The following is a 21,913-nucleotide window of genomic DNA, read 5'->3' on the forward strand; positions in this document are numbered from 1 at the left end:
CCCTGGTTCAGAGGGCCAATTGCAAAACTGAGCAGCGTTCAGGGAAGTTTAGGGACGCTGATGCACTCCCAAGAAGGAACATGGAAGAGTCCCGGCATTGTTTACCCCAGAAAGCCATTGAAAAAAAAGAGACCACGGTAAAAGAAGATAAGCTCATGTGCGCACAAAAACAACACTGAAAAATACATGATTAAGGTTACAAAGTCAGGCACTGAGCGTGTAAGAAATCCCAGTATTAAAAACACCTGAGCGGCTTATGTCCGGCAGAGTGGCATGCATTCATTAGGGTGCAGTCTTAATTCTGTGGTCACAAGCTATTTCTTCTGCAGAGACTGCCTCAGGGAGTATGTGGGAGGGATGTAGCTCGGTTAAAAGCAGCTCAGTGTCCAGTATGTGGCTGTCCCCCCACTATTTGGTCTGCAGCCCCAGTGCCTCGCTTGCTGTGCGTCACACAAATCCTGCTTGGAGAACAAAATTGTTCCTCCTGGACTATCCTAAAACACTAAGTCTGCTCTCACCTCTTGTTTTCCCTTCCTTCCCTCTGTCCCTTCCACCTCCACGCTGCTCGGTGGTTAGCAAGGGGGAGTAGCAAGACCCTCCCCAGCAATAACACTTACGGGGAAGGCTGGCTTTGCCCTGGGACCCTGGAGCAGGAGGAAATATACTCTGCAGCTTCAGGAGGGCTGATGCAAGTGCAGCCCACATGCTTCACACTGCCAGCATTTGATTTTTCCATCTGTTTTTTGTTTTGGTTCAGTTAAAGGCAGAGAGGAGAGGTGGATTTTGGTGTGAACCTCCTGTCTGTCTGCATGCAGTGTGCGGGACAAAGGCAGCTTAGCATGGAGAGCTCCAGAAGCACCCAGGAGTGGGCTGGGGGACTTAGAAGACATCATTTCTTCTGAAGCTGTAGGAGAAGCATACATTTAGGAGAAGCAGCCTTGCAGCCTGCTGTATGTATCCACCATCTGAGAGCCAAGCCAGCCAGAGCCTGGAGGGGACAGATGGAGGAATTAAGGACATCTCAGCTGGGCAGTAGAACCAAGGGATGCTTGCAGGGGAGCTGGCTCCCATACCTGAACCACTTCGGAGACAAGGCTGGAAGTTATCACAGCTTTTCTTAGCAAGAGAGCCCTCCACCGGAATAATGTGTTGTGGACATAAAAGGAGATCTGGAGAGGGAATATTTTCACCCTGGAAGGTGCTAAGAAACTTGCATTTAGCTGCTAGCAATCTGTTTCAAACTGGGTTTCTGTCCCAGGAAAGAGAAAGCAGAGCAATCTTGCTGTGCTGACCGACTGTAAATTCTTTCCTGGCTTTGCTGGGGAAAAACAATGCACTCTCAGTGAAAACCTCCCAGAAATCCAGGACATGGGTATTTTATATGTCAGCCCTTTACCACTGCGGAGAGAGCAGCTAAGGAGACCAGTCAACTAGATCCCCTGACTTTTATTTACCGACAAGTCTGGAGTGTCTGGTGAAGCCTCCCTCCCTGAGCTGGGCAGGTCACGGTGACACACGTGTGATCGCAGGAGAGAGGCCAAGAAACCATTCCTGAGAGAAGAGATTCAAGAGGGATATGTGTAGCAGAGCACAAAATGCAAAAGCCATGTTGAAACTTTGCATTTAGATGCCTGCAGCAGCAAACCAAGGAGCTTTCCACGAGGACCGATTGATTTCCCGCCTCACAGCATTTGCTTAAAATGTATTCATAAATATACCCACCACTACTAACCATCATTTTCTGCTGGGAATTGCCATTAGCAGCTAAATTCAGTGTTTTACATATAAAAAGCACTGAGACTTAATTCTATGTGATGCTTTCTTCAAAGTCCTTATAGAAGAGAAAACTCCAAGCTGGATTTCGACTAAGAGTTACAGCAGGGTGTGGGGAAGCAGGGTTTGTAATGCTGCTTAACATAAAATTGCAGCACTCGGGAGGTGCACATGGTGCAGTTAAGATGAGATGCCACAAAGGATGGGGTGTACGCCCCAAAGATGTACCCTTCAGACCTGTGAATTGCTGCAAATGGAAGTAGCCCCCATAGAGCATGCACAAACTTGGAGGCCCAAAGTGCACAGGTTTTGGTGGATGCAGCAAGAAGTGCATCCCTGATGCTAATTATCCCATCGCATTGCAAATCCCTGCTGCAGCACAGGGGGCTGCATGAGATGTTTGGCCTTTTGAATTTTGTTCCCTCGGCTGCTTTCTCAGAAGTACCTGGTCTTCCCCAGCTGAGGTTATATCCATGCCAAAATGAGCCCAAAGTGAAGGTCCCTGTGGAGTCACTGTTTTGGAAGGGGGATGTTGTCTTGTGCTGTGGTCTTTGGAGGAGTTTCCAAACATGGGGAATTAGGATGGGATTTCATTGGAAGCGGATTATCCCATTTCTCTCTCCTCTGAGCACATTTCTTCCTCCGAAGCAGCACATGACAGGCAAGGCAGCCAAGGTGGCTGGCAGGGCAGGTCCTGTGCGTGCTGGGAGGGGACCAAGCCCAGAGCTCTCGAGGGTTCCCTGTGTTCCCGGTGTGGCTGGAGCAGGAGCGGGGATGGCAGGAGCAGGATGGAGAGGGAGCAGACGGTGGGCATGGAGCTGCGGTGCTGAACGGGCGGCACAAAGCGCTGTCAGAACAGCAGGGGCTCGTGCTGGCGACGGCTGCAAATGGAGATGGAAGGGGCTGGAGAGGAAAGGACGCGACACAGCTGGTCCCCTTCGGCTTTGATCTAGAAAGCAGAGGGGTGTTGGCCACAGAGCAGGAGGGGGGAAGAAGGGGAGTGACTCATAAAAATATTGGTGTTTCCATGAAGATGCTGTTACCTGAGGACAGGAAGGAGGAGGGAACTTCCTTGCAAACATGGGGGGAGCTGGAAGAAAAAGTCCCACTTGTGCAGAAATCGCCAGCCCGCTTAGGAACACAAAGCTGTTTGCTTTGGAGCCACCGGGTTGGTTATTTGCTGTGAGTTGCTGGTTATGTGCAGAGCAGAAGGTGGTTTGTGTGCTTGTTGCTCCAGGGCAAAAAAAGGGAGAAAGGGAAAAAAAAAAAAGGAAGAGCTCGTTTTGTTGGAGGCCTGTGTAGTGGAGGTGTCTTTGGAAGAGAAAAGAGAGATCTCCTTCCCGCTGCCGGTCGAGGCGGGTAATCCAACCCCAGCTAGCTGGGGAGAACTCAAGAGCACCCCAAGATCTTCATTCGGAGGCTCTGGCCACAGCGGTGCTGAGGTTTCGCCTTTCTGACCACCATGGGGTTTGGGCTGGGTTTCTGCTTACCCATCCCTTCCCCTCCCAAGCTGAGGGAGGTGCCCTGTCCTGCACAGAAGGACACGAGAAGGATGGGTGGCTGCGGCAGCCACCTGCCCTGCACCAAAGCAAGCTCAAACTTTCTCTTGCTAGCCCCTCCATGAGCCCTTGGGGGATTCCAGCTCACAGAAGCCTTATATGCAGTGTAGGACCAGCTCTAATTTTTATCCTGGAGGCAGAAATCACTGGAAATAATGCTTCATCACTCTGAAGGTCCTGACACCACCCTTAACCACCACATCACGAACCTCCTGTCGCAATTGTGATCTGCGTATGTGTCAAATCTTGCCTCGCAGATAAAAGCTGCTCCGCAGGCACCTTTTGTACTAAAATACGGAGCCTTTAAAATGTGAAAGAAACAACAAAATGTAGGACGCCACACAAAGCTGACCCACTGGGGACTGGGGGGAAAAAAAAACCGCAAGAAGGAGGGCTTGACACACAAAAATTGTTTTGTTAACAAAGCATCATTGTTCCACTCTGAATCGGTTTGACTGGAGTGGTAGAAACACCCCATCTGGAGACAGATGGAGAGTTTTCTGGCTAAAGAGACGGCGGGAGGAGGGACGGCTGACAACCCAGCAGATAGCATTGTCTGCTGCTACCTTGGCAATGGAGAGGAGAAAGGGCGGGTGGCAGATTAGGCGTCCCCTTTGCAACCCGCCCATCACGCCGGCTCCTTCTGCGCCCCGGACCCTGTGCTCAGAGAGAGGTGTGCGCCTAGGTTGGCAGCTCACACCCTGAGATAATCCTGCCTCTCTTCTTGCGGGGCTGGTTGGGTGCTGGTGGGGACCGGTGAGGTGTCTGGGGAGGCTACGAGCAGGTGCATCCCCTGTCCAAGGTGCTTTTAGTGCATGCCACACCGCCAGAGTCCGGCGCGGTGAGATGGTACCGTACCACTTGTATGCTGTGCCAGAGCTTTCTGTGATGTGGTTTTAGCAGCACTGCAGGACCAAAGTGGAAGCAGCTTCCTGAAGCGAGCACAGAAGGCTTGCTCCTGGTCTCACATCGGTTTTGCCACTAACTTCCAGGAGAGCAGGATTTGGGCTGCTGGAAGGATGCTGTGTGGAAACCAGCATGGTCAGAGCTGCAGGGTGTAAAACTGGTGACAGCAGCAAGAGTTAACACAACACTGAAACGCCCAGGCACAGGATATGCACTGGGGTGCTCAGGCGACCCAGCAGGCCTGTGGGACACCTGAGGACCAGCAGTTTGAATTGCCATGGCCACCTTGCTGAGGTTGGGAATGAGTGAGGAAAAATCTATGCTTGAATGCCTGGGGCCTCTTAGCTACAGCACACACAACGTGAGATGGTTTATGGCAGCAGGCACTGCTGGCACAGTGTCTGCTCTGCTCGCCGAGAGCTCACCAACAGCCCCTGTTCCCTCTGCTGCCTTCCATGCCTGATGGGAAACTCCAGGGTGGGTTTCGCTCCTGCCAGAGCTTTGAGGGATCATATCCTGCCCACCCTATCTGAATTCCTGATTACTTGCTAATTGCTTGACACACTCTACTTGCAATGCAAGAGACAGGCTCACGTCATCCTCTGTGGTTTGCCAGGGGAGAGTGTGAACCTCTTTTTGACTTGCCTTGAAATAGATGAAAAAGAATAGAGCTCGATATGATTAATGTGAAAACTTAGCTTGGTTTCCTGCCTTGGCCTCTGGGCCTTGGTCGTCGTAGCATCACCGTGCCTTGTTTTTTGAGGGTTGGGTGCACATTGGGGCATCTGAGAGCTGATGGTGGAGGCTGCGGTGGACTGGGGGCTCCCCTGCAAAGTCTGTCCATAATCCCCAGCCACTAGAGACATTTCGGGTTTATGCAGCAGTCACAGAAGGATTCAGGTGGTTGCCTTGAGGCACTGCTGAGATAATACCTCCAGGGTTCCTATTCAAACCCACTGGGGCCTTTACAGTTGCACGGTGGAAATCTATTCAGATACACCATGGCTTTTCACTGAGCCGAGATGAGCAGGACAGCTCACCCCACTCGGTTAGGGGCAGGTGGTTGCCCATGCAGAGGGGATCAGGGGACCAGCACAGCTTAGATACAGCCCTGGAAAAAAAAAGTAGGTAATAAAGTAAAAGGTGGGTTTGGTTTTTGAGCCTTGGGGCTGCAGATGCAGCAGCAGGATGATGGCAAGGGGTGTCCTGCTGAAGCCCTGGTGTCCCCAGACCCATCTGGTGCGTGCCCATGAGCTTGCAGAGTTGGATGCAATATTGGCTTCCCTGCCTGGCTCGCCAGGTTTACCTCCTGCATCACCTGCTCTGGGTTGGACCCTGCCTGGTCCGAGCAGTGCTGACTGGCCCAGAAGAACACAGCATGGGATGGAGCGTGAAGGTGACAGGAAGGTCTGTGTCACATAGTGCTGTTCAGTGCATGAGGTCCCAAAGTGCTTGCATCCCTCACTACACCGCAGGTGCCTTTGGGATGAAGCATGGCCTTAGGGAGGAGAAGTGAAGGGGGTCGCTGAATGTGACTGAACATGCAGGATGGAGTAAAACAGGTTGGATCTGTTTACCTGAGCTCTTCTGCAGGGTGTTGTGGATGTCCCAGAGGGAAAGGAGCTGGACTTCAGAGAAGCAAGATGCTTGGACAGCTGGCCCCTGCTTTTGCAGCCATTTGCCTGCCCCGGGCTGCTGGGAAAACCGTCTGCACAGCTTGCCCTGAAAAAGCATCGTTTTGCTGTTCTCCGATTTCAGGCCTGCTGTGGGCAGGGATCGCACCAGATGCACTGCGCTGGCAGGAATGAGGAGGTGAGACAGGGCGGGCAGGTTCGGCTCATGCTGACTGCTGTCACAGCGCAGCGCCCTTGACATGGCTTTTGATGCCAGGAGGGCAGCTGGGGTGTAGGCTCCACTGCCAGGTGCTGGCTGCCGTGGAAGGAGGAGATGGGACCCGGATTGCAGCAAAGCATCCACCAACAAGGACTCTGACACATGCATGGCAGTAGGTCAGGGTGCTATTTGCTTTGGTCTACCACTTGGAAAGCAAAATACTCCCCTGGGAACCCATGTGCCACCTACCCCACCTCCTGCACTGCTCCATCGTCGCTGTCCCCATCCCAGCTATCCCAGCATTTTGCTGCGTGGTGCTGGGCACATGGCATGAAATCTTTTGCCTTGTTTCCCCCTGTGCAGAAAGGGGGAAAAAATCAGCGTGCAAACTTTCCTGGGGAGCCAGGGGAGATGGATTCACCTTGCTGAGAGGTGAGGGAGTCACTGGGTAAGAGGTGCTGGAATGAGCGCAGAGCGGATTAATCTGCAGCGACTTCGTTGTTGCTAATCACCGGTGTAAAAAGCACCCGGGGAGGTTGGGTGCTTTCGGGTGGTGTTGTGCAGAGGCAGCGCTGCCTGCGCAGGCAGCAGCAGCCAGGTCGCTCCTCTCTCTGCCTCCCAAATGCCTCCTGCGCCGGGCTCTGTGAATCAGCATTTCTGCAGTCGAAACGAGACAGCGGGGAAAGGCGGGAGGCTGTCGGGGCGCAGGGAGCCTGGCAGGGAGGAGACTGGGGGGACCTCGTTAAAAAGGGGCAGCCTGTGGGTTGGGGGTGGTCTCATGCCACAGATCTGCAATCTGCTCCCTCTAGGTTTTTGCTCATTACCACTGTACACCCCTCGTGCGCGGCAGTGAGGTAAACAAGCGCTGTGGGCAATGCCTCCCCTCTTGCTCGTCCCCTCCCCGACGTCGGCGACAGGGAAATGTGACAAGCTGGCACCGGGAGAAGGCATGAAAGCGATGTGATCCGCTGCGGCTCCTGAGCCGAGAACCTGGGGAGATCCAGTTACAGCAAAGGGGTTAGAACAAAAGAGATTTGCCTCCAGGATCAATTCCTCTCCATTTTCCGGGCTGTGCACGTGCCTGTGCGTGCACGCGCCTAACAGGCTCCGTCTCCGGTGGTTAGCGCTGCTGGCTCTGCAGCACGAGCAGCCCAAGGCCCAGCCAAGCACCAGCCAGGCCCTTCTCTGAAGGGCTCCAGTGCTCTGAAATGTTTCTTTTTCCCAAAACAGGGAGAGCAGGGGGATCCCCTGGGACAGCTTTAGAAATAGCAAGGCCAAGACAGGCTTTGCTGTGCTTGAAAACCAGGAGCAAAGCTGGGTGGTTGGCGGTTGCCGGAGCTCCAGCCTCTCCTCTGCCAAGGGCTGACCTGATGTGGGGCTGAGCTCTAGGTCTGGGGCCGAGAGTGCTGGTGGCCCCCACGGATTGCTCCCTACTGCCCAGGCATTTTGAGCTGACACCTTCTCCCCTCCATCCTCCATCACAAGGCTGGCCAGCGAGCATAAACCTAACCCGTAAAAAGCCTCTTCTGTGACATAATGGCTGTGCCAACACCGCATTAACCGAGATGCCTTTAACCGCAGCTGTGGCGGGGCTGGGGGCACAGCAAGTGTTCCACACGTGCCGCAGGACCAGCTTGAGGAGTTAGTGGGGTCCTGCACACTGGGATGCTTGTAGCTCGTTTGGGGGGGGATTTGGCTTATTTGGGGTTGGTTTTTTTTGGCATATTGCCTTCTCTGAAATGCCACTGGGGATGAGATGTGGAGAGCACAGATGTGCATCCCGAGCATACTGCAACGAGATTCCTGATTTAAGGACTGTGATTAACCTCTTTCCGACAGTTGCTAACCAGGTGCAGAATTGTAACAGGAAGAGGAGAAAGCTCAGTGAAACAGCCAGTTTTCCTCTGTCACCTGGAAATGCACACGGATGCCATTTTCTGTGTGGAGATTAGGCAGAGTTTAGGATTTATAAAAGGCGCAGGGACGCCCTGTTTGTATCAGCGCTGCCCTGTAGCTGCTCTCTGGAGCCCATCTCCTCCTTTCTGGTTTAGGATCCTGCAAAGAAGGCATTGATGCAGTGTGAATCGAGTGCAAGGCATGCTGGTGTACAGGATGATGGGCTGCGCAGCGTGTCCCACTCGGGGCTGTGCATGAGCTGGAAAAGCACTTTCCTTTGGGCAGAAAAAGCCATGGCCTCTCCCAGGCATTCCTGCATGGGATGCATGCAGGAGCCATGACCTCCACACATGGTTGTGCATGCAGATTTGCCCGGTCCAGGTTTCCGTGGGACCTTGCTCTTTGAAAAGCTGGGAGGAGAAAAGTGGGTACCCATGGTTAGGCATGAAAAGGGGGAGCCATTGCGGTTTGTGTATTGCCCTCAAGGGTTAAACGAGGAGCTGCCAAACGGCTGTTTTTCAGGAGATCTGGCATCTGTGGGACTCAGAGCACCTCTGCCCTGCAGTGTCACTGGCCTCCCAGGTCTGGTTTTCATGTGTGACACTCACAAGTGCTGTATGTCACCCCCAACGCCGCTCTGGCATCATGGTCATTTTTAGATTGACTTTGAAGTTGCCTGCCGGCTGGCCAAGCACTACAACGTGTGTGCGTGCGTGGGCTTCTGCACCTTGTTTTTCAGAGGGCTGGATTCTTACTCATGTTCCAGCCACTGGCTGAATGGTTTTAGGACCCCCTCATCGCACCTCTTCCCCTTTCCGTCTCCCCATCTCTAACTCGAGCCAAATCCCTGTATGTTCCCCCCCAGAGGAAGCTACAGGCTGTATTTCACACCGGGTCACCCCTGGGCAGGGAGCAGCAGTCACCAGGCTCCAAACACTTTGCAGATTCAAGAGCTGTCATGTCCCTTGGGGGAACTGCAGGGCAAGAGTGGGGTGGGGGACCGGGAAAGAGGGGAGCCCCCAAAGTGGGTGAATAGAAGGTGGGCTTGGGAAATGTGAAGAGACAGAAAAATTTATTAAAAACAATTAATAGCTGCTACAACCAAGGATTTAAACTGAAACCAAAGCCTTAGGGAGGGAGGAAATGAAGTGGCTTACGATTGTTATTTTATTGCTTAATTTTTTTTAAAAAATATGATATGCTAAATGCAAATAAGCATTCTTACTGAGCAGGAGAGGGAGGGGATGGAAGACATGCCGGGAAAAGTGAGTGGGATCTAGGTTTTGCATCGTTCGCTGAATTACTGGCAGGTCTTTTGTAACATCTGTTAAAAATAAAACAAACATTCATTTCCATTTCTCGCTGCCTGAGATGGCTTCTGCAAAAAATTTCAACCTGTCCAGGAATTTGTCTTGAAAGTTGCCCTCCCTCTCCTCACGCCTCCTCTTCTCCAGGGGAGATTTCCTTCCTGGACTTCCCAGGGGCTCCATTAGCCCCACATTAAAGCCTTTTTACTTTGCTCTAAAACTCTCCATCGAAGTAAAAGGAATTCTAATAAACCGCTGGGAAGACTCTGCTATTCACTCTTTCCATGGAAACACGGTGCTGCCTCGGAGCAGAGCTCCTCTCGACGGAGCCTGGGTCACGGCAGGAGGAGACCAAGGAGGGATGGAGAGATGGTTTCCATTATAAGAGACCTTTTGAGAGAAATAATCGCTGCTCTCCCACCAAGGAAAGCCTTCGAGACGATGGGGGCCTCGGTACGCCACGGGAGCAGGGCCGGCTCGGTGGGGGTGGTAGCGTGAAGTGGTGATGTGCCGGGCACTGAGAAACTCATTAAAACATCTGATTAGTGGAAACGAAGGCACCCAGGACCAATTCCTCTCTCCCAGTGGAAAGGAATGAGTCCAGGAGGGTTGATGGACCCGGCGCTGTGGGCAGAGGCTGCACGGGGGGCTTGGGGCTGGGGGTGTGGGGTGCGGTGAGGGATGGGGTCATGGGAGGACGTCAGTGGCTCTGTGCCTAGGGCCGTGCTGCACCGGCTGAACATCACACCAGGCAAAGACATTTTTCCAGGCCAAAAAAAGCTTTTTTGCTCTGGGAGGGGGTTTCTGGCTGTTCTCTGGGTGCCAGGCAGCAGCTGGTCTGAGGAGGTCAGTGCGATGGCCCCCCTACCTAAAGTGGCTGCGATATAATTAATTTTGAGCCTCCTTGCAGGCACAATCGTCCCAAGTGTTGCTGCTCCGACACCACGCTGCAAGATGAAGGATTTATTATTTTTTTTTAAGCGTAAGGAAGCTCGTTAGAAATAGCCCGAAGGGCAAAGTTAGGAAATGAAAATCCATCGGATCCGCTCGGAGCTGGTGCATGGAGCTTGATGAGAGCTGAGGCAGGGCTGCCTGCTCCCTGCCGGCAAGGAGGTGCAAGCGTGGGGTGTGCAGCTGGGTGTGAGGTGTCACCCGGGCCAGGGGATGAGAGCAATCCATTGGGATCATGAGGAGCTGGGCTGGGGGCAGTTCAGCCAGGAGGAGTGATGAAGAGGAGGAAGAATGAGGAAGAGCCAGCTTAGAGCATCCCACAGAGGTGCCAGGGAACCCAGCGGGGCTGCGTGGAAGGTGGTGGGGAAAAGCTCATTTTTCTCAGCACTGAGGAGGATGCCTTATCTTTGTAGGTCGCAGTGGCGAGACACTGAGGGAGCTGGAGTGCCTTTGTTTTAGCAGCTTTAGAAATGACATTGCAATGAGTCATTATTTTTTAGCCCCCCGGGGCAGGAGGTGGGGGGGTTACTTCCAGGGAAGCCTCCGACTTTGATCAGCAAAGTGAGCCCTGCTCCCACAGTGGGGAAGATGGGAAGAGGCTTTTTGGTGCTGGTCATGCTGGGTTTGCGGTAGCTCGGGGTGAGATCTGCTCCACGCAGGCAGCCGGTGAATGCAAGGGGCACGGGGGCACGGCTGCAGCCATGGCAGGGGGCTGTGTGCCATTCACGGGGATGCTTTGCAGCCAGGTTTCATCAAGAGGATGGAAACTTCCCCATCCACACAACTGCGCAGCAGTATCCTCTATGAGCTTGGAGGCTTTAACAAGTAGAGTTAATTGCGATAGACGATGGTCTCCCACCCAGCCAGCAGTTGGGCTGAGACAGACATGGCCATGTCACACAAATGGAGGTGATGTGGGTGCTGGCACCTCCAAATTGTCGAGAAGTCATGAAATCGGCCTTTGTGAACCTGTAAATCGCAGTGGCAGAACTATAGAGCTGCTGGAAAAATCACAGCGTTTAATAAACAAAGCGTTTGGTGGTGGTTTCATTTGCATATGGAGCTCTCGGGGGCTTGTGGTTTCAACCTTTCTGCTCACCACAGTGAGGTCAGAGTTTAAGGAGAACAGGGCTGAGGTTCCTGTGAAATCACAGGACTCCTGGAGCTGGGGATTTCAAACACAGCAGAGCCAGGAAACAGCCCAGATGGACTAGGTTGCTGAATTTGTGGGATTGTAGTATAAAGATAACAAATCCTTTAGGCTTCTCAGTCCCTGAGGAGGAGCTGGGGGCGATGTCCATTGGGTATGTCCCACCTTGGCTTTACTAGGGCAGCAGTTGCAGCCCGTGGTGCCAAACGGTGGAGGAGCTCTTCCATGTGAAGGGCAGGGGGGAGTCGGTGGTTGTGGGGGATAAATACCGGGTCCCCAGAGAGCCGCGAGGTCCTAGCTCGGTTTACTGTCCTGCAAAGAGGCACATGTGAAATTGGAGGTGGCTGGGGGCGTGCTGTGGTGTATTAGCTATAAACAGCCAGTCTGGGGCTGGAATGGGGCTGGGGATGAGGATGGGGAGAAAGGGGACAGGGGAGATGAGAGCGAGCAGTCTGCTTTGGCAGATGCTGCGTCCTCTTATGAGGTTTGGTCTGTTTTGCAGCTTGATGCCTCCTATCTCAAGTAATTAACAGGGAAAAGAGAGGGCCTGGTTATCCATCCTTCAAGAGCAAGGGGTTGAATTGAAAGGCAGCGCCTTGGAAGTGGATCAAATAGCTCTCCAGCCCCCCGCGTACGGCTCGGAAACTTGCTGCCGTGCTGCGTTATCAAGGTGAACAGCTTTAGTTCAATTAAAGAGAAGCTCAGAGCGGAGCCGTGTGAGGAGGCAGGTCTGGGCGTTTGCACCCTTCGGGCAGGAGCCAGCACGCACAGAGTTGCACGGCAGTGACCCTGGCCAGCCCACACGGGCACCGGGGCCACCAAAGCTCTCTGCGCCGGATTTTATTTACCCCTTGGAAAAAGCCGTATGTGGGGAAGGATTCCTCTTTGTTACTGTTTCCTTTCCCCCCCTCCTAAATGAACGGCCCCCCCCAAAGCAATTGCTGCCAGCTACCGTCAGGCACCTAAATCCCCGCAGATGCACGGTGCTGGGAGCCCGCGCGCCTGTATTTTTCCTGCCGGTCCCTGCCTGGGCTGCAGCTGGCTACAGCGCGCAGAAAGCTGCAGGTGTGATTTGTTCATTTGCCTCCACCTCCCCGCACTGCCTCCCTCTTGCTTTCCTTCCCCGCTGCCGCCAGAGCCCACCTAGCTCATCCCACCGAACCCACTTAGCTCATCCCACCTAGCTCATCACGGCAGTGAGACCCGCATCCCACCCCACGTCGACTCCAGCATCTCTCCGGTGCACTGGGATCTCTGGGGCTGGCGTGTGTGTGTCTGTGTCTGTGTGTGTGTGTGTGTGTGTGCGCGCACGCGGAGGGGAGGGGGGGGGTTAATCTGATCCTACGAGGCTGAAAGAGGAAAAAAATCAAAACTATAAAGAAGGCAGCAGCCTCCTCCTTTTCCCTCTCCCCCGCTCCAGAGGATTAAGCCTAAAAAAAAAAAAAAAAAGAAAAAAAAATGTCTGCAGCTTTCTGTTGACCCTGCATGATGGCATTTTTGCGCTCTGTGTGCTGCCTCTGCTGATTGCTATTCCTGGCACAAACACACACACACGCACACACACACACACACGTAGCCCCAGCACGGCTCACACGGGCACGGCGAGCCCGCTCCAAAACAAAAAAAAAATCCAAAAAAAATCCCCAACCAACAAACCCCAAAACCCCAGCCATCCGCAAACCCAAACCAAACCAGTGCCGCTGCCCCTCGGCATCCCTGGCCACCCTGGTCTCTGCAGGGAGGGCCACCAGCACTGGGTGCTGCTCGCCCTCTCCTCCACCCCACTTCTCACCTCGTCCCCAGCTCCACCGAGCACTTTCTGCCGGAGCCGCCCGCAGCCAGAGCCCTCCACCACTCCTACCGCTGGCATTACATTTTCAGGCTGGATGCTATAGGGCCGTTTCTAATTACCTTATATCCCCTAGTGGTCTATGAATAATGGTTAGTGAAGGAGCTCAGAAGGGCTGCTGAGAAGGGAAGCAAAAAAAAAAAAAAAAAAAAAAAAAAAAAAGGGAGAATTGTGCTATTTCTCACATTTTTTTTTCTAAGGATCTAATCTGGCTACTGTGCTCTGGAAGAGGAGGAGAGCGAGCCAGCAGGAGAGAGAGGAGAGAGCGAGGACCATCGCAGGTATTGTTGCAAGCTACATCTTTGTGCTTTTTTTTTTTCCTTTTTTTCCGTCTTTTTTTTTTTATTGAAGCTGCAGCAGAATTGGAGGGGGGGGGCGGTTGTGTGCGGACAGAGCTTTTTCTGGATTTATTTTTCTCCTGTGCAACTCGTGTGCCGCTGCAATTGAATGGATGCACGGCACCGGCATCGCGGAGTTTGGGGGGGGGGGGGGTGTACGTACATGTGTGTGTGTGTGTCCGTGTGTCCGTGTGTCCTATTTCCAGCAGCGGCGGAGGAGGAGGGGGGGTTGTTTTGCTTTTCTGGAAGTAATAAAGAAATTTGCAACCGGTCCAAAAATCCTCCTGACTTGCCGATTGATGGGTATCTGAACAAAGATACAGCTGAGACTTGGAATATTTGTGTGTGTAAGGGATGGATTCATTTTGCTTGTCCTGACTCCTACTTTTCCAAAGTTAAAATAATAACGGGCACGGGGCTGTGAAAGCCTCTGCAGAGGGAAATCTTCCAGGGGAGGCTTATTTAATTTAGGAGTTATCGATGTGCGTGGTTTTATACTTAAAAAAGTTGCGGTGGTGCCGCGGTCGGGCGCCTGGCTATCCTTGCCGTTGTCTGCACGTGAGAACGCTGACTTGATGGATTTTCTTTCTTTTATTCGGTGGCTGGCGGGGCAGGAAAAAATGGATCTAGCAGATAACCCGAGGAATCGCGGGGTTTGCACATCTGGCTGCGCCTTTGGAAAGCCCCTTGGTGGGACTTTCACCTCCCGCTCCCTTTCTCCCACGGCAAATTTTGCCCCAAAATCCTCCGTTGACATTAATAAACAAACAAACCAGGGAATAACCAAGGAGCCCGGCAAGGGGGCTTGGAGCCTGCTGCGGGGGGTGGGGGGGGTGGGGGGGTGGCAGGGGGGCGTGTGCTTTTGTTTTAAATAACGAAACGGCGATGATTGAAAACATATGAATAGGATGCAATGCAGAGCGGGTGTGTTACGGGGGGGTAAGAGCTGGAAAACTGCTTATACGACAGAAGCGGAGCTTGAATGAGTGTGGTGAGATGAAAGGCGAGGGGTCTGTCCCTCACCCGGCTGCGGGGCTGCGGGGCGGGGGGGCAATTCCCAAAGGCAGAGGAACAGTCTTGGGGTGGAGAAAATCGCTGGGGGAAAAAAAAAAACCAACCCACAACCTGGAGTGAAGTATGTGATTATATCCCATCCAACTTTGCCGACTGCAGCATTAATGGAGCTAATTGTACTCAAAAATAATAAAATCAGGAGAAAATATGCCTGTGCATGGAGGGGGGAGATGTGCGGGGAGCAGAAGCAGGTCCCGAAATCCTGTCGGCCCCCCAAAAGCGCCGCCGGGGTGGGTGATATTGAGGTGGTATGGAAACGTGGCCGGATTGTGTTTATTTGGGTGGAAATAAAGATCGAGCAACTGCCCTGGGGAGGGCTGTAGTCCCCCGGGAAGGGCTCCGAAACCGCCGGTGCTGCCCTTCGCTGCCTGCCCTTCGCTGCCCGCCCTGCCTGGCCTTGCTTTTGTGTTTGTTTGCTTCCAAGGAGGGGGGAGAAGGGAGCTGGGGGGGGGGGGGGGGGGGGGGGCGCGAAGGCGGGGAGAAGCCGTGAGGGCGGAGAGCCGATTTAAATTGGACTTAATGGATTCCCAGGGCAGCTCTTTTAGATGAAAGTCAAAATAAGAGCCAAAGTGAATCTCAGCAGACCTGTCTGTTGCATTAGAGATGCAGCCTTCCTCTCCCTCCCTCCCTCCCTTTATTCTTTAAAAGAGAGGGGGAAAAAAGTGTTATCCGTACAGAAGACAGCATGGAGTTTCTCGTTCCTATAATGTGAGCTCTAATTGAAGAACTTGCAGCCTCTTGGGAGAGTCTTTACTGATCGCTGCTTTTGTTATTCATGCTGTGCTCTGCTTCCTTGGGGTTTTTTGGGGGGGCTGGCGCAAATCTGGCTGTGCCGGGGTCAGGGTGAGATGCTGTGTCCCCCCCAAGCTGGTTCCATGGACTGCCAGCAGGTAAGACCCCCCTGGTCTGCCCCGGGGGGGCCATGCTGGGCTCCCCCAGGTAGGCTGGGCAGCTGCTGCTGGCTGTGCCGTGCTCAAGGAGGAGATGCGTGGCTAAAGCCCCCCCCGGCAGCTGGCGGGGCGAGACGCTGCAGTCTGGCTGCGGGTGGCTCTCGTCCTCGCAGGACCCCCTGGGCCACAGGATGGATCCTGCCTGGCATGGCACATGGGAACGGCCAGCATTGTGGGGGCAAAGCCAGGCTTGTGCCTCCTGCCTGGTCTTACTGCAGCAGCGGGGAACCCCATGTGGCTTTGGGGTGCCGTGGGGTGCCATAGGGTGCCTGCCACAGGTCCACTTGGTGCAGCGGGCACAATACAGCCCTGCTGTCATGGCTTTCCTGGCCCACAGGGGTTTGGGGTGGCTCTCTGCAGCCAGTGTCACCTACAGGGGACAGGCATCGTGCGGAAGCCACATAGATCCTCAGCCCACCCAGGATGTAGAGTAGGTTGCAGTGACTGGGGTGGCTCTCTGCAGCCAGTGTCACCTGCAGGGGACAGGCATCGTGCCAAAGCCACATAGATCCTCAGGCCACCCAGGATGTAGAGTAGGTTGCAGTGACTGAGCCAGCAGGACCTGTGCTGGGCAGGAGAGGTGAGGTTCCCCCCTCTCCTGCCTTTTCCATTGCTCAGTACTTTGGGATGGGGATGGGCAGGGGTCTGGCAAATGGAGCTCCTCCCTACAAGGCTCTTGTCACCCCCACTTCCCCTCCCAGGCCCCCTTGGGTGGCCAGTGTCTCTATGACCACGGGGAGGTGGTAGTTGTCCCCAAGCCCCATGTCCCCACAGCAATGCTGTGTGTGGCAGCGGACTGGTTTGGTGCAGCCAAAAGCTCTTGGGGTGCAAGTTCTTATTGCCCCCATGTCCCTCTTCCAGCCCTGGACACCTTTTGCAGCGACACTTGATCTCTTTGTGGATGAAAACAAGAGCCACAAGCCCCAGGGATGCTCTCAGGGGCGTTTGGTGGCTACAGGGCTGAGTCTCTGGCCAGGGCAGGGGCATGAGCAGGACAGGGCTCCACCAGCCCATTGGCTTAGTGCAGAGGCAAAGCAGTTAACCCGGCCATCTCATCTCCCCAAGAATTGTGTATTGACCCTGACAGTGATGCATCAGGAGCGGCAGACTCTCCATCATCGATCCCTCTCCTCCCATCACCAGGTGTTGACACCAACGGTCATGGAGCTGGCTTTAATTTCAGGCCTCTGGCTCCAGCGTGTAACGCTTAGCTGCGGTCCCAAGGTGCTGCCAGGCTTTGCAAACAAACACCTCTGCGGGCAGATTGCTGTCCCCATTTTGTGGCAGGGATGGCACTTGCCAGGGGTGACCAGCTGAGCCTGGGATGGGGCTTGTGGAGGAGCCAGGAACCCTGACTCCCAGAGCCATTGGGCAGGGTGACCTCCCAAGGCGGCATCACAGCCCTGGGTGGAGGACCCAGGGGGGCACCTGGAGCTCCTGCTTTGCTGGTCTTTGCGAGGAAAACCCTCTGGTCTGGGTCCCCCATGTCATCGGTGCCAAGCAGCAGAGGATGTGCCTGGTCTGGGAGAGTCCTGGTCCTTCTGCAGCCTTTGCCGGGTGACCTCATCTAGCCAGGATGCCACTTGCCCTCCCTGCCTCTGAAATGGCCACTGCCAAATCTGATGGGCATGTGATCACGTGTGTGTGCCACCCCACGGAGACCTGGTGGGGAGGGGATGTTTTTCTTGGGTGCCTTGATTTTGGGCAGGATGAAGCCGCTGGCGGGGGCCGGCTGGCACGCCGCCTCTCCTCCTTCCCAGCATCTTGAGATTTCCGAGACGCGCACAGCCAAGCTGAGGCTGAAAAAGCTGCTTGTGGTTCAAGAGCATCTCCTCGACGGAGGAGAGAGGAAGGCTTTTCATTCCTCCCTTTCTTTCGGAGCTAGCCGAGCTCCCCTCGCCAGTGCAGGGGCTCTTCCCGCTCCCCCCTGCAAGGGAACATTAAAAGCCAGGGGCAGCTGATATCTTGACACCCCGTCAATCTGAGCCTTTTACAGCAGCAGTCTCTGAAGGCTGGCACTCTGCTGCACAGAAGAAAACAAGTGAGAAGAGGGGGGGAGGCGAGAGCAAGCCTTTGCAGCCAGCAATCGATAATTGTAGTGTCAGTCACTGCCTAGGAAGTTCCCGCATCCCCACTGTCGCTGTCGGAGGGGGGTCGAAGGGGAGGGAGAGAGCTCAGCTCTGCCCCACACAGCATCGGGCATGGGGCAGCAAAGCAATCGCTGAGGGCGAGAGCCCGGCCCCGAGCAGGAGCCTCCCGCTGCATTACTCACCACTTGATGTAGCTTGAACCTTTCAACTCCCTCCCCTTGGGGATGGAGCGGGCTGGGCAGAAGGTGTCGACAGAAAACACTCCGCTTTCTTAGGTTTGAGGGTTTTTTCTTTTCCCCTTTCCTTCTTTTTTTTCCTTCCCCACCCCACTCTGCGTGTGCTTCGGGCTCTAATATTCTCCAAAAAATAGAAAAGAAACCCCAAAAACCCCAAGCCAGCTCCCCCTCGTGTGTGTCTCCGTCTTAGCAAAAGCTGAGGCAAAAGATCAAGGAATTCTTCCTTTTGTGCAGCTTTCAAGACCAAAGATGCGCCGGTGAAAAGGGGAGGCTCAGAGTACCAGGCACACACAAGTGTTAAAGGAGAGGCTTCCCTTTTGTCTCCAAGGCAATCAGCCGGCGAAGGGATCCACAAATTAATTAAAAATTGCTCTGTCTTGATTGAGTTATTCCTGCTCGCATCCCACCTGCCTATCAAAAGACTGGGAATGGCAGGAGGAAATTCCTATTTCTTTCCCAAACATCTCAGACATGTACTACAGACCGTCTCGCTTGCCTTTTATCCCAGACAGTAAAGGAAATAAAAAAGGAAGGGCTGGCATGGTATCCAAAGAGATCTCTCCCAGAGGATGCATCCCTCTCCTATGCTAACAAATGCTGCGGTATTTGGACGATTCGGAAGAAAAATGAACAGATTTACATGTCACACGTGGGCCAAATTGTGGTTGTAATTCCATGAAGTTGATGGAGATCCATCGGAGATTAATTTGGCCCAAGGTCTGGTGCTTGCTCCACGGGGAATAGGCTGGATCTCTGCCTTGGTTGAAACAAGAGGTATTCAAATGGGTTTGTTGTGGCTGCACTATGCCCAAGTGGTAGAGGAGAGCAAAAATCCCAACTGGTTGTATCCCTTGTGCCAAAGCACCATAAATACACCTTGATATGTCAAGTCGTGCATGATCTCTACCGCGTTTACCACCCGGAACATTTTAAGGGGAAAGATTTATATGTAGAGGCTGTACAGAAGTCTCCCTGTGTGCTTTGCTAAGAGGCTTGAACTCCGTCCCAGCATCCTGATGTGGGGAAGCCTTTCTCCCCTCCTGTTCATGGGATTTCCACCCAAACCGAGCCTGCGCCAGGGCCAAGCTCAGCCTGAGCTTAGAAGAGCCCAGCTCCTCATCGCTGGCTGGGCTTGTGCCCGTGCAGGGCTTGGGCTCCGTTCTGGTTTGTGGAAGCATCGTCAGTCAGTGCCTCCAAGCTGGATTTGGGGGGTTGGTTTGCTGCTTTGCAGTCAGACCTTGCTTCCTCCGCTTTATTGTCATCTCCGCTCTTAGTCACCGCTCAATGCCTCACCAGGGGACACCGCTCCTGCTGCATTTATGGCAGCCACTAAAATTGGCGCTCGGTGCTTGTGCTCCGACGGGGAGAGACACTGAGCATCAGGGAGGCTCTGCCCAGCTCTGCTATGGTCCTCAGTGTGGTGTGGGGCATGCAGAGGAGCTGCAGGGCAGACCGGTCACTGGGTGGGTCCCCTGTGCCAGGGATGGACCTCTGGCTCCGCTGGGTCCCATCCGGCTCATGTTGGGAGGTGATATGGGAGCAGTGCTGAAAAGGAGCAGCACTGGCCATGCTCTCAGGTGGAGGTGGCCAGCACGTAAATGAAAATGAGATGCTCGATAAAGTAGGAAAGAATAATTAAAAACATTCACGGCTGCTGGCTCGCAAAGGCGCGGACTCTCACTGATCCAGCGAGGCACAGCCGTCCCCCCCCCCAGACACCACGTCTTTCAGCTTGGCTGTTGCTGACTAAACCCCCGCACCGCCTTGTCCTGTAATAGCGTGTCCTTCACCATGCCTGTCGCTATATGATCTATAGGACAGCGCTGGCCTGTTCATACCACTGCCTTTCACCAGGCCGGCGACTGGATTCTCTGGAGGAGACTCTAGTCCTATCATAGCATGTCCTTCACCGTGACTGCTGCTGCGCGAGAGACACGGCAGCACGGGGCTCTAATACCTTGTAATTCACTGTGACTGCTGTGGCAGGACCTGCACCGTGCTGCGCTGCGGCAGCCCTTCAGACCCTTTGGCTTTTGCATCTGCTCTCTGGCTTCGGAGCAAGGGCTGGGTGGGAAGGGATACGTAGTGGGGGGACCTTGAAGGTGCCCTGGGCTGACAGCCTGCTGTCCAGCTCCCGGTGGGTGCAGGGAAGGTGCTGAGCACCCCTGGGACACGGTCCTATGCTGCCTTCTGGGTGGTGTGCAGGGTGAGGTCCCCATGGAGAGCAGGTGCTGGGGGCCAGACCCTGCCTGGGCAGGGGAGAAATCCTTGTCTGAGTGTGCCAGGGTGAGAAATGGCCCTTAGATGTAAGAGAGGCATCATTCCTCTGGGTGGTTCTCGGGCAGTGTAATAAATGTCAAAAGCCCGGTGCACACAAAGGAGAAGGGGACATTTGGCTACCGAGCACGTTTGTTCCAGGAGCTGATTTACTTTGAAGACTTAAAGGGTTCTCCGATGCTTCCCTCTTCGCTGGTTAACCCTGTTCCTTTGCCAGTTAAATAGAAATGCAGTTGCTGTCAATAAAGCCCTTCTGGAGGCTCCGCCGTGGACATTTGCCATGTTGTTCTCTTCCCCACGGAGGTGCCGTGCCAGGTATCACGCCCTCTTCCACCAATCCAGTTTGGCTCCTCTGGGCAGGAGGTGACTGTACCCATGAGCTTTTGCTGCTGTGATAAAGCGAGGGTCCCCACGAGGGGTGAGGGTTTGCTGGTCAGGCAATGGAGATCCCCACTGCTCACCACGTTCCCTCGGTGCACGGAAGAGCCAGGAGCTGCGGTGCCGCGGCTGTGCACGGCGCAGGGTGTGGGCGACCGCGGCTCAGCCAGGAACCGGATTCGGGGCTGTTGCTTTGTGTTGCTGGGTTTTCTTTGCAGGGGAGGCAATGCAAAGCCGTGCCAGGAGGCTGGAGCTTGTGGGAAGAGCGAGGATGAAGGAGAATATCCTCGGAGGGCTCCTGGGCTGGGAGAAGGGCACATTCGGTGATGATTCAGGCAAGGGGGCAGATTTTTGGAGCCAGCGCTTCCCTGCAGCACGATGCTTAGCAGCAAGCACCAGTGTGCGGCATTGCCAGAGGAGCCGTCAGCCTGGCGATGGGAGCCTGCACTCTGGTTTTCCGAAAGACAGGGGTTTGCATCTCCCATTTCACTCCTGTGCAAATTGGCAGCGAAGCTGCTGCTCCTGCTTGTACTGGGGGAGGAGAAATTTGGCCCAGTGGCTTTTCTTCCTCCCGTTTCCCCCAGCAGCCTGGGCTACATATCTGCAAACAGCTGTAAGAAGAGCAGAGATCATTAGCTGGAAGGATCAGATGAGATAGTTTCTTAAAAGGATTGTCTGATTTCTCTATTGATCAGCCTGATTTAAAAGGGGGAGTTGGGTCAGAGGGCATAAATTATCATTGAAGGAGGGGTGAAGGCCTCAAAGGCTGTGCTGCACTTAGCTGCAGTGCTGAGGAATGTGTCTCTCAGTAGGGACGTGCATAGCTGAGCACCGTGGCTGCCGGCCAAGTTGGGTCTCCTCTACGCTGAACTGGGAACCGAGTCAAGGGAAGTGCATTTAAACTTGGTTAAAGATCCTCTCTTCGCCAAACTGGTTTCTGCAGCCCCTGCCGGTATTGCAGGGGTGGGTGTCTGGAGTCATAGGGGCAGGGGGTGCAGCGTGTGGCCCCATGTGAAGTTTGGGGTGCGGTGATGGGTCAGGGGATCCGCGGGGTCCTGCTGGCTGCAAGCTGCCTCCCTCCCTGAGGAGAGGATGCTCTCACCCCACAAAGACCTGCGACCTCTCCCTGGCTTTCCCCAGGCTCCATGTGTGGTCTCCGACGAGATGTTGAACCATGGGAGGTTTCTGCCTCCCTGCCTATAAAATGAAGCTAATCTGCAACCTGAGGTTGCTGCTTTCGCCGTTCTTGTGATCGCTGTCCAGGGCTCCCGCATCTTCCTGCCGCTGGAGTCACAGGACTCACAGCCTTTGCTGTGGCCCCCCCCCGACCCGGCCCTCTGGCTTAC

At 54.3% G+C, this 21,913-nt stretch overlaps 1 protein-coding gene across 1 annotated transcript in view; it reads left to right on the plus strand.

Moving 5' to 3' along the window:
* RAI1 (retinoic acid induced 1) overlaps nt 1-21,913 on the plus strand; it is a 77,025-nt gene that overhangs the window by 22,179 nt on the left and 32,933 nt on the right. The window contains 1 exon segment of the mRNA XM_040591605.1: nt 13,425-13,505. The gene's annotated coding sequence lies outside the window, so the exon portion shown is untranslated.

Source organism: Falco naumanni, chromosome 4, assembly GCF_017639655.2.
Source record: "Falco naumanni isolate bFalNau1 chromosome 4, bFalNau1.pat, whole genome shotgun sequence".
Taxonomy (NCBI): Eukaryota; Metazoa; Chordata; class Aves; order Falconiformes; family Falconidae; genus Falco; species Falco naumanni.